Below are 12,125 nucleotides of genomic sequence, written 5' to 3' on the forward strand. Positions count from 1 at the left end.
GAAGGTGACCCTTCCTGTACATAAACAATCCTTTAAATCAATGACGTTTTACACGTTCTATGTGTGCAAACGCAGCACACATAGAAGTTGTAAAACGCCATTTCTGATTCTTTATTTGCAGGAAGGGAAGCCATCCTGCACATAAACAATCACCCCCTTGACACAGGTGTCCTTGCACCATGGTGCAAGGGTGCCTGCTCCGGCGCATGGCAGCAGTTTGTGTGCCACGCAGGGGGAAGCACAGAGATGCGACATATTTTTGTAAATATGTTGCATCCCTGTGCTTCAAAACTAACGCAGCGTGGTGCAGCAAAATGACTTGCTGTACAGCGCTGCATCAGTTTATTGTAAATCTGCCCCAAAGTTTTAAATCCGTAGCATTTGGATGCAAAAGCAATGCTAAATAAATTTATTGCATCTAAGTACATATTGCCATGGTCATAGTTAAGATCTCAACTATATGGTCTACAACTTGGTTTCAAAATGTGGCAATGCTGCAGAGTCCAAGATTGCTGAGGTGCCTCCCCATTGGCATCTCTGACTTTACTAGCTCTGCTTCTTGTGCCGTGGCAGTGCTCTACTTAATGTTGTCATCATGTAGGTGGATTTATCCAATGGATGGTTACAGTTCCTATAATAAGAGAAAAGTGACAGCCAGCAGATAAGCTGTGGATAGAAGGGAATGTCTCCAAAGGTAGGGTGAGTGTGCAGAGTGAGGAGAGAATACTCCTAGTGGTAGTACTGTGTGCCCTCACACACCCTCGCGGATGTATAGCATCATCATTGGGCACGGTTGCTCCTCGTGGGGGTGGCGCTGCAGTCCCTCACGGGCCCTTGGTTAGGGGCTCTCTGGTGGAGTTCTTTTAAGGAGTTGCCGCATTTGTGAGTGAGGGTATGTGGGTAAAGAAGTGCTAGTGAGTGTAGGATTAAAAATGAAACAGGGAACTAAAATATTTTAATCATGAGTCCCCTGGTCCAAACTAAAAATATTCGGGGATGGAGATGCACTGTAGTGCTATTCAGAGAGGGGAATCTAGACCAAATAAAAGTCCCACTTCTCTCGACCCGATTGGTGTGTTAACAAAGGTGATTTAATGGAAAGGTCAACATGTTTCGCGCTATAAATTGGTCCCTAATGGATCCCAAAGCGCTTCGTCAGGACCGGGAAAGTGTGTTAGAGAGTGGGTTTCGGGTAAAGACTGCCCATAATCCTACTCATTACCTAGGTCTGGTATGCTTGACAGTTAGTGTCCAGAATCAGTTATTATACTTCAATCCTGTTCACAGCCTAAAAGGGAGACAAAAAAAGGGGGGGAGGAGACAAAAAGAAGGGGGAGAGAAAAGGGGGGGGTAATAACTTAATAAAGATATATATTCTATATATCTCACATAGACGGAGACACTGGTGCACACTATGTGCTGTGATGCCTCATGCATGAGGAGGACGTCAACCGTTGTTGTGTCTAAAGGGATCATGTAAAGATGATCAATCAAGGAACTGGGATGATGCCCCTTCTTTTTGTCTCCTCCCCCCCTTTTTTTGTCTCCCTAACCAAGGGCCCGTGAGGGACTGCAGCGCCACCCCCACGAGGAGCAACCGTGCCCAATGATGATGCTATACATCCGCGAGGGTGTGTGAGGGCACACAGTACTACCACTAGGAGTATTCTCTCCTCACTCTGCACACTCACCCTACCTTTGGAGACATTCCCTTCTATCCACAGCTTATCTGCTGGCTGTCACTTTTCTCTTATTATAGGAACTGTAACCATCCATTGGATAAATGTATAACTTTTAGGAGCTATGGTTCAGGACCTTTTTCAATAGCTCCGAGTCCCTCCTCCTTGTTGATATTGTATATCATGTAGGTGGAGCCTGGTTTCCTCTGGTGATGTCTGAGTGGAAGAAATAGGGGGGATATGTACAAAGAAGTGGCAGAGTGAGACGTTAGCTGTGATGGCTTAGCGCCTCACTCTACCACTTCTGAAACGCAAGGCTGCACCATATTTTCAATGATATGGTGCAGCCTTGCGTTCCCCCCTGTGATGGCGCTACACTTAGCTGTGCAGCGCCAGCACAGGCACTCTTGCATCATAGTGCAAGGGTGTCTGCGTGCAGGGGAAGATTGTTTATGTTTAGGAAGGTGCCCTTTCCTGCACATAAACAATCTTGAAATGCCATTTTGTCACTTTCGTGTGTGCTGCTTAATGCAGCACACATGAAAGTCACAAAATGGCATTTTAAAAAAAAGATTGTTTATGGGCAGGAAGGGGGACCTTCCTGTACATAAACAATCCATGGCATTTTGCTTTTTCCATGTGTGCAGCACAAGGCAGCACACATGGAAAAAGCAAAAAGAGGAGAAATAATGCATTTCTCCTCATTTGGCCAACTTAAGACCAGGTTTTACCTGATCTTAATTTTGGTGCTGCCTCCTGTGTATGCTGCCCTTGTACACATGGGGCAGCATCAAAATCAATGGGTGTTGCGGTGGAACGCCCACCGCAACACCCACTGCCCACTACTTTCACGCTTGACAGTCCCAGCTCCCGCCACCCTACCGCTGGTCCCGCCCCCCTCCCCTACTTAATAGCGACATCTGCGGGGAGCGCGTGTGAAACTTAGACCTTTGATACAGGCCAGCACTCTCCCCAGCAGCTCCGCCTCACCGCCGCAGCCTCGAGTCCTCCGCATTACAGGATTCGCGCCAGCAGCCTACCCAGCCTCTTGGTGATTTCCTTGTGATTGTATTTTAACTTCTTTGTAATTGTATTTTAACTCTGCATTCCGCCGGACTCTCTGAGTCTTGATTTTCAACTCTGCGATTGTGAAGCCCGTTTTACCGCCACTGCTGCCCCTGCGGCCCCTCCCACCCCGACACAGTCCCCGCTCTCGCCTCCCTGCCACTGGTCCCGCCCCCTCCCTACTTAATGGCGACCGCTGCGCGGAGTTGCTCACCCCCCTTGAGACCCTCACGGGTGAGTAGCGCAGTTTATAAACCACTGATTGATTGATTGATTACCATAGCGTGAAAGGGGGCCTTATTTACAAGACTGCGTTACGCCACTTTAAGTGGCTTAACGCTGCCTTGTAAATAAGGCTAAGCCCCTATCGCCACCACATCGTCGATAAAAGTGATGTTGTGGTGGCAATAGGGGCTTGTAAATATGCCCCTAGGTTTGATGTTTTAACGGGTTTTGGTGTCTCTCAGATTGATGAGATGACCAGTTCTCACAATAAGAAGATCCCTGTTGGATCTGGGCCCTGGAGTCAAGAGATCAGATTGGGTGTAGAACCAATGCATGTGCATGAACATAGGTGGACGTGGCAGTGGTGAAGAAAGTAGCTAGACATGGGCCTCTGAACAATGTACACAGCACAGTTTCTTAGTGTTTCGTCTCCTGTCAGACAAGCAGGAATGGGTTAAGTGGAACTGCAGGGGGTAGTCCTCTAGCTCCCTGTGATGCTGCTGTGAGGCTTGGGGAGGCTGCTAGTATGGATGTATGATGTTTTAGGAACTTCTTAAGAGATAGATGGAGTGTTGTTCTTGGTCCTTCCTGCAGGATCATCCTGAAACTTTTTGCCTATAGCCTCCAATTTTCTGAACCTGTTTTTGTTGGATTTTAGGACTGTGCATTTTACCACAGCTAATTAGTGTGAAGGTGCTTGTGCGCTCTCCCTAAAACATGGTGAAATTGGTTTACACCCAATTGGTACATGTAATTTACTTTTAAGTACCTAGTAGAGTGGAACTGCATTTACCTAGGACTTGTAACTTAAATGCTACTAGTGGGCCTGCATTACTTCTTGTGTCACTTACGTAGGTTTTTAAACTTGTCTCAGGCCTGCCATTGCAGCCTCTGTGTGTAGTTTTAAACTGCCATGTCGATCAGGCAAAATAAACCATTTGCCAGGCCTAATACTTCCTTTTTAATACATATAAGTCACTCATAGGGTAGACCCTAAACAGTACAGAGGGCAGGGTGCAGTGGATTTGAAATGTTGGACATGTACTTTTACGTTTCACATTTCCTGCTACTGAAATCTCTTAAATTAATTTTTCACTTCTGCAAGGCCTACCTCTCCCATAGAATAACATTGGGTTACCTTATTACATTTGATTCGTTATAACTTTCAATTAGGAGTAAGTAGGAATATCTGGTTTAGTGTCTAAAGAATTGTAATTTAAAATCCTCATTAATGGTAAAGTCGGATTTTAAGTCACAATTCTGAAAAGGCCTCTTTGAGAAAGTTGGCATTTTCTTGTCTTGGGATATATGACTAGGTGTAGCTGGCAGTTGGTGTTTGTGTGTTGCTCCCTGACAGTAAGACAAAGGAGAATTGATGTTGGCAGGATGGGCCATATCTGTTTTTTTTTAGGGGAAGGAGCTGTCACCTACCACAATTGCACATCACAAAGGTAATGCCTGAGCACACTCACAAAACGTTTGACACTAGTCTTTTGGGCCCTCAGACAAGCTGGGGCCAGACGGGAGGGAGGACATTCCAGACAACTCTGGGGGTGGAAACCTCCGAACCTTCTCATGCTTCACAGCGGGCACCAGGTATAAATATTGGACCTTCAGACCAACTCTACAGTACACCTCTGGACCTGAGGAAGACTCAGAAGGACTGCTGTGCTGCTCTGCTGCAAGATGCTACTCTGTTGCCCTGCTGCCTGAGTGAAAAGGATTAGACCTGCATATTGAACCCAGGACCACCAGAGTGACTCGAAGGGCTAGTTAGCTGGCCTCTTGATCAGTGCCTCAGGGAGAGAAAAGGCTCCAATCACCTTAAACCGAGCACCTGGACTTGGTCTGTGAGGCCCAAGTGATGCCACCACAGTCCTGGGCCCCTGGAAGTGTGCCTGAAGGTGCTCTGCAAGCCCAGCTGTGGTCCAAGAAGAACTGACACAGCACAACGCATCACTCGCAACGCATCACCTCACAGCTCCGCATCGGTACTGCCACTGTGCAACACACCCTTGATGCAGGAACCCACAGCTCTTCGGAACCATCACTGCGGATGCCTCCTTGATGCAGGACCTTGCGTTGCAGCCCCACAATTCCCTGGAACTGCCACTGCAGCCCCGCAGCTCCACAGAATCTGCACTGTGTGATGCTACCTCAATGCAAGACCTCCCATTGCAGCTCGCAGTCCAGTGGAACAGGATTGAAGGTACTGTTCTCAGCAGGCCTAATTTGGTCCCTGTATCTGGTCTGTGCTGGATCGCGGTAAGCCTGGACTTGTAAATTCGTCCCGTTCTGGCATGATCAGATAACCACTGTTGGGGCTTTGTGTTTTTAGGCATTATTTTCACTTAAATCTTTAAAATATTGCAAGTCTCAGGTTCTACAAATTTAATTTTTGTCATATTGGTGTCAAATAATGTATTACATTTTACTATATTCTTCGCAATTGGTATAGGATTTTTCTTGCATTGTGTTTTCACTTTATTACTCTTTTAAGTGCTGCGTAAATACTTTCCACATTGCCTCTAAGTTAAGCCTGACTTTTATGCCAAGCTACCAGAGGGTTAAGCATAGGTTACTTGGGGTTTGCTTGTGTTTCGCCCTGGCATTAATTGTAGTTGCTGCTTGAGTAGGGTTTCACCATCCTTAACCAGTAACCTAATTTTCCACATGGAGATTCTTGAAACCCCTACAAATTTAGAGAATGAAGCACAAACTACAAACATGTAAGGACATGAAAGTTGGAACAAAGACTGCAGAGCATTTGAAATACCGTACAAGTCAGCAAATTGAGGAGTTATTTGGATACACCAGTAAATAAACGAATGCTTATACAACCTAAAGTCATGCAAACAATCAAATGCTTACACAATGCACACCACTAGTGTTCGCAGTGATGTTTGTCTTGGCAACTGTGGTGTTCCTTCAATAAAGTTAGAGTCACACTTAACTTTGATTATCTCAGCAAAAATATTGTTTCACGAATCCTTGCCTCCCGATGCTACAGACTGACACTCCTTCACTTGACGAATCTACGGAATTGAATGTATTAAGTGCTTGATATGGAAACATAAAGTACAAGTGCTCAATGTTTCAGCATATCTTCTTGCTCTTGAGAAGTGCTGTTATTTTCCTCACAAAGAGAAGTGCTGTTATTCGCCCGTTAATATCAAACATGTGCAGGTACTCAGTGCCTGACAGCACCAGCACAAACAAAGCACAATTCCTTACAATTCCTTGGCAGCACACGGGGCTTGTACATCTGCCCCTATCTGTTTTGGGGGCACATTCCTTACTGTGTTAATACCATCCCTAGGGCATTTTCTTCAGCTCCTCATCAGACCACATTCAAATCGCAGGTCTATCTACTACAGTACATCAAGTGGGTTGCTTTTGTGTTCAGTCCTGACCCTAAGCTAATGTGGCATTTTATTTTAAACCAAGAGTTGTCCTTTGCAGCTAAAGATAGATCTTTTGATTGTAGTTCTTATATTCGTTGGAGCCGGATCATCTTGTCCAAGAATGGGTCTTTGACCTCGCACATCGCTTTTCTGCCTTCGGGGTAAGTGTACGCTATACAAATATCACACACATACATACAAGTATCAGACATATGTCAAGCAAGCCTCATGCTAGAAACAACCTCCATATATCTTGTTGGGGTTCAAGGACACATTGCTCCTAGCTAAACAGTACTGAGTATTGTATTCATTGTGAACTCAGTTGATCTAGCTCCTCCTTTCCTTTGGGGTGTTCATCCTGTGACTAGAAGGTTACACATGTAAGTAAGTGAGGCAGAGATCCAAGTTACAGGTTACAAGGAGAGTACCTGTAATACAGAAAAATAAAGCAAAAAAGAGACAACGAAAAACACACAATAAACAAAAGTTATAGAGTACCCAATGAGGTGCTATGCATAATATAGGAGCAAAAGAAAAAAATATGTCATACAATAATAAAAAACAGAACAGTATGAAATCATGTGGGTACATATCAGTCTTCAGTACAGAATCAAAATCAAAGACAATTGGCCCTGGCATAGGCCACAGGGTGTGAGATGGCATTAAAGTAACAAACTTCAGTTTTTTAAGGGTACCACAAGAAGGTAGTGTTCTGTATGCTGCAGGCACCAAATGGTTAGGACAAGAAGATGCATTGAAGATGTTTAATTTAGAGGATACGTCCGACTGTTTGATTTGAAGAAACTAGAAGGATTAATGCTGGATAACCTATTATGCAGCATTCTCATTTTGCAGAAGCCCTGACGAAGCTCTCGTATGAGCGAAACGTGTTGGCTGTCTATAGTGTTTCTTTTTATGAATAGTGAATGAATAAAGGATCTTTTAAATGACTTTGGCCGAAAGCATCTTGAAACACTAATGTTTTGACTTTCGTGAATTGACACAGGACACAAAATTGAACATATATTATTGTTTCCTCGCTGTTCGATTGTACACCTCACATCTGGCTAGCTTGGGGGAGCAACACACCACATCTGGGTGGACATTATCAACCTTTTTCCCTTTATGTGCTTTTTGCGCTTGCTACAATCTTTTCCTGTATCACTCAGTATCACCACAAAGAGACCTGTCGCGCTCTATAAAACGATTTAATAGGCAATTAAATAAATAAATATAAAAGCACTGAATGTAGTCCATCAAGAAATGAATTATTGTATTGTTGTGAACACCCAATTATTTTTAAATCCCCTAATTCTTCAACGCCAAAACCAACTTTAGCCTCATGAAGTGTTCTCGAAATATCTCTAGAAACAGGCCTTCACTCTGCCCATTGTTTTTATTGATATAATAAGATATGATTGCCTCGCAGTAGGAAATCACACACATATATATTAAACAAAGAATTAAGTCTGTGACTAGTACTTTAGCTCGATGCTCACTCAGACTTGCAAGTGACCCTTCGGACTCTAATAGGGACAGCTTAGCTTATAATCTTTCCCAGGTTGAGAAAATGATCACCATTAATAAATGACCTCAATCATTTGTGCTACAGTAGAAAATGTTGTTTGCAATATCCACACTATTAGTAGCCTATACTTAGGACTTATAATTAAGGGTTGTACTAGATGCTTATGTCACTTGAAGGGAATTCTCCTACCTGTCTGCCAGAATGAACATGTACGGTGCTCACTACTCTATGGGTCTCTTTGCGCTACTAACGACTATAGATAAAATCTAAAGTCTCACAGGGAGGGACGGGGTGCTTGGTAGGTCCAGCATACGGGCCCCAACCATAAGCTAAAGACAAAAGGTATGCTGTTCCTAGGGAGTTGGAGGGAGGAAAAGGGTGTCTGACCACGTTGGTAATGGCAGTTGTTAGTAGTGCTTGTCCGGGGATAGCTCCAATATGGAGCAAGGGCCCTCACACACCCCGAGGGGTGTCATGCTTCATCATAGGGCATCTCCTCGTTGGGCCGGCACTGCAATGCCCAACAGGCCCCACAGGGGGGCTCTTTGCCGGAGGTCTTCTCTTGCTTTTCTTCGCTTATGCCCCAAAGCTAGCTTATTCAAGGAGAAGAGAGACGGGTTTGCACTCTCCCTTTTACTCTCAGTGCATGCGGGTCTGCTCATTGTTTGGAAGTACGGGCTTTCTGTCTCCTCTGTAGTTCTGCCTCACATCACTGGAAGGTTTCCTGTTGCATCTGTCACTTGAGGGAAGAGAGAGGCAAGATGGCGGCCGAGTGAAGTCGGCCGTAGGTGGCTCCCTAGGTGACGGTGTGATTCAGCTAAATAAAGGATGCAGAGGACTTGAATGGCGTGCCTTCAAGTGAGAAATGACGTTTTAAATGACCGGACAGAGACTGAGCAGGTCTTACCAGGATTGAAGTGTTGGGCGTCGGTGCTGGCAGGGATAGCGGAGCAGCTGATCGTCGGCTGCCGAGGCTTCGAGCGGGAGTTACCTCGGATATCGAGGTTAAGCAGCGGGTGCGGATCAGCCTCTAGTGCTGTCATTATGGGCCCCAAAACAGGCAGGAAGGGCAAAGGTGGACCCTCGCAACCGGCCCCCCTAGAATACCGGCAGGGGAGTATGGCAGATTCGGAGATGGCACCCGCCTCCGGTGCAGTTCAAGGACGCCGGCAGAGGGCCCGGTTGGAGAATCCACCAGACGGGAAGGGGAGGAGTGCGGGCGCGCAGCCCCAGCCGCCTTGACCACCACAATAATTGACTTGTTCTGGGGGACAGGAACTGGATCAGCCTCCGGCTCTCAAGGTCATGGCCAGTCAAGTGAGCAACCTGACGTCCCGGTCCCGGTTAAGGAAAACGAGCAGAAACTAACCGGTAAGCCACCGTTGGGACTGGGGAAGACTGTGGAGCAGAGTGAGCCTAAGAACATTGAGAGTGAGACATTAAAGACACATGCACAAGGGCCCAAGGGGGATAGGGTGGGACAGATACTGCAGGGGGATGAGCCCATGTTACTGTGCCGATCGCTCATGCTGGTGAGAGTATGGGAGAGGCGGATTTAAGAAATGACTGCCAGAACACTGAGGCATCTGGGGAGATTAAGCTTCAACAGGAACAGGGGAAAAGACCTGGGCAGCACCTTAGTGCACAGAAGCCAAGGGGGAAGCTGAAAAAAACTATGGGGGCCCCAAGGCCTCACAGGACACCGCAGGATGGTAGGGAGAGGGACATTGACTCAGAAGCAAATGACTACTACTCTCTTTCAGACGCCACCTGGTCAGGTCTGGGCTCAGACCCCGGGTCCAATACAGAATCTAGTGAGGAAGAGTATACCTGGTACTAGTATTAGTGGCAGGGAAACGATCACCACCACACAGAAAACATTCCCCAGAATGGGGAGAACTGTCAACCCTAAGCACACGGATCTTAGGTGGTATTATTCTATGGGAGATCAATTGGTGGGGAATAGCAACCAGTCTAACTTTGAAGAAGCTGCGGCGGGGTCCCCCACGCTATCCCCTACTTTAGAGTATATATTGCAGTGTGTAATGACACACGTGGAAGAAGCTTGGTTGGAAAGTAAACGTTCCCAGAATGCCACTCGGAAACTTCAGGGAGCTGTAAGAAAAATTGCAAGAACATGTAACGATATTAGTGACCGGATGACAAAGCTAGAAACAAGGACAGTTGCACTGGAAGTGGACATAGCTGGATCGGAAGGGCAAGTTGAAGCACATGAGGAACAACTAACTTCTTCAGTGGAAACTAGAAGAAGGTGAAAATCGCCTAAGGAGGAACAACTTGCGCATTCTTGGTATTCCGGAGGGGAACGAGGGGTCTGATGCACGTCTTTTTATGGTTCAGCTACTGGAAAAATCCTTCCCAGAATTGGGAGGTTGGAACTGACCCCAGGAAATTCAAAGGGCACACCGAGTTCCGTTTAACATTCGGCAGCCAGCCCGCCCAGATGCCAAACCTCGGGCATTTTTGGTGTTTTTTGGCAACTATTTGCTGAGACAAAATGTGTTCGAGAAGGCTAGACCTGAAGCACAGCGGGCGGCAGATGGATTTACATTTTTTACTAGACCAGACTTTTGTCACACTACAGTGGAACGAAGATGGCGTTTGTGTCAAATGATCACCCACTTTCAGGAGAAGGGAGCTCAGGCCTTCCTCCTTAACCCGGCTCGACTGAAAGTAATTTGGAAGGATCAAACCAGATTTTTTACATCTGAGATCAAGGCCAAGGAGTTCTTAAATGCTGGGGGGAGATGACTCTCTTTTTCCTCCTGCTAGCGTCATGTTCTTTATGTTCTTTAGGTTTCGGAAAAATGCTTTTAGAATACCCAGGGCTAAAAAGGCATTAGCATATTGTTCCTTGATTGCTCCTTGATTATACTGGTCTAGAATTCTCACATGGGAGGCTTAAAAAGTCACAAAATGTATTAATATGTCATCTTAAGGGAGGGAACCACCACTCATCACACACAGACCCAGGTAGGTCTGTTGCTTCTCAAAGCTGGGAAGGGGGGAGAGGATGGGGGGAAGAATGGGCAGGAGAGGGGGGAGAGGGGGAGGCTGGAGAAGGGGGGGGGGATGCAGAAAATCCAGGAAAGCAGTGTATGGTTGCAAAAAAAGAGATGTACCAGAAGGAGCTTAAGGGTGTGGTTTAAAGGTCAATTTAGGAGCCAAGGAAGCCGCAAGTATGGGTAGGCTGACTATTTGTACAATCAATATTGGGGGGGGGGGGAACGATAGAGGCAAGAGAGGCAGGGCTGGGGAGGTGCTGCGAGCTCTAGGTGCTGACATTATTTGCCAACAAGAGGCTCATATCCCCTGGCAGAAAAGAGGGCTCAATAGTATCCCAGGGTACTCCCAGGTAATTTGTTCATCCCAGTCCACCAATACCAGAGGGGTGGCAATACATGTTTCTAACCGGATCTTACCCATCAAGCGAACAAAGTCGGATAAATGGGGTAGGTGGGCTATTGATTTAATCCCAAGCCACTTTACTATCTGCATATTATATGGATCAAATATAGATGATGCGGACTTGTTTTCAGAATTAGAGATTGAATTGGCTTCCTGGCCAACGCCCCTGATTATCTGCGGTGATTTTAATATTCATTTTGATACATGAGGCCCTGTTAGGGGAGGGCATAAGTGGAGGAAGCCACAAGTTTTTAAAGCATTAAAGGCACTTACGGCCAGCCACGGGCTGGTAGATATGTGGGCATGTAAAAAAGCAGGGGACCCGGGGTTCACAGATTTTTCATGTCGACATAGGAAATACGTTAGGCTTGATTATTTTTCCGTTTCAGCCTCTTTTTTGGAGGGAGCACAGGTTAGGAGATTGCCTAAGGTCCTGTCGGACCACAACCCTCTGGTGCTGGATAATGAGGCCCCGGGTATGCGAAAGTATTTACAAAGTGGACCTTTGATAAGAAACTATTAGCCACAGAAGGATTCATAGACCACATCAGAGGGTGGACCCAACAGTTTTTTTTTTTTATATAAATAGGTTCAGCACATCGAGAGAAAATGTCTGGCACAGATTTAAAGCAGGGCTCAGGGGAGAAATAATAAGTTTTGGTGGATTTTATAGGAAAAAACAGAGGGATGAAATATACGCACTTACAGAGGAGCTGAGCAACTATGAGGAACAGCATATGACAGCCATAGTTCAAAAACAGACAGAGCTGCAAACACATTTAGAGTTAAAAGTAA

This window comes from Triturus cristatus, chromosome 2_1 (genome assembly GCF_964204655.1).
Source record: "Triturus cristatus chromosome 2_1, aTriCri1.1, whole genome shotgun sequence".
Taxonomy (NCBI): domain Eukaryota; kingdom Metazoa; phylum Chordata; class Amphibia; order Caudata; family Salamandridae; genus Triturus; species Triturus cristatus.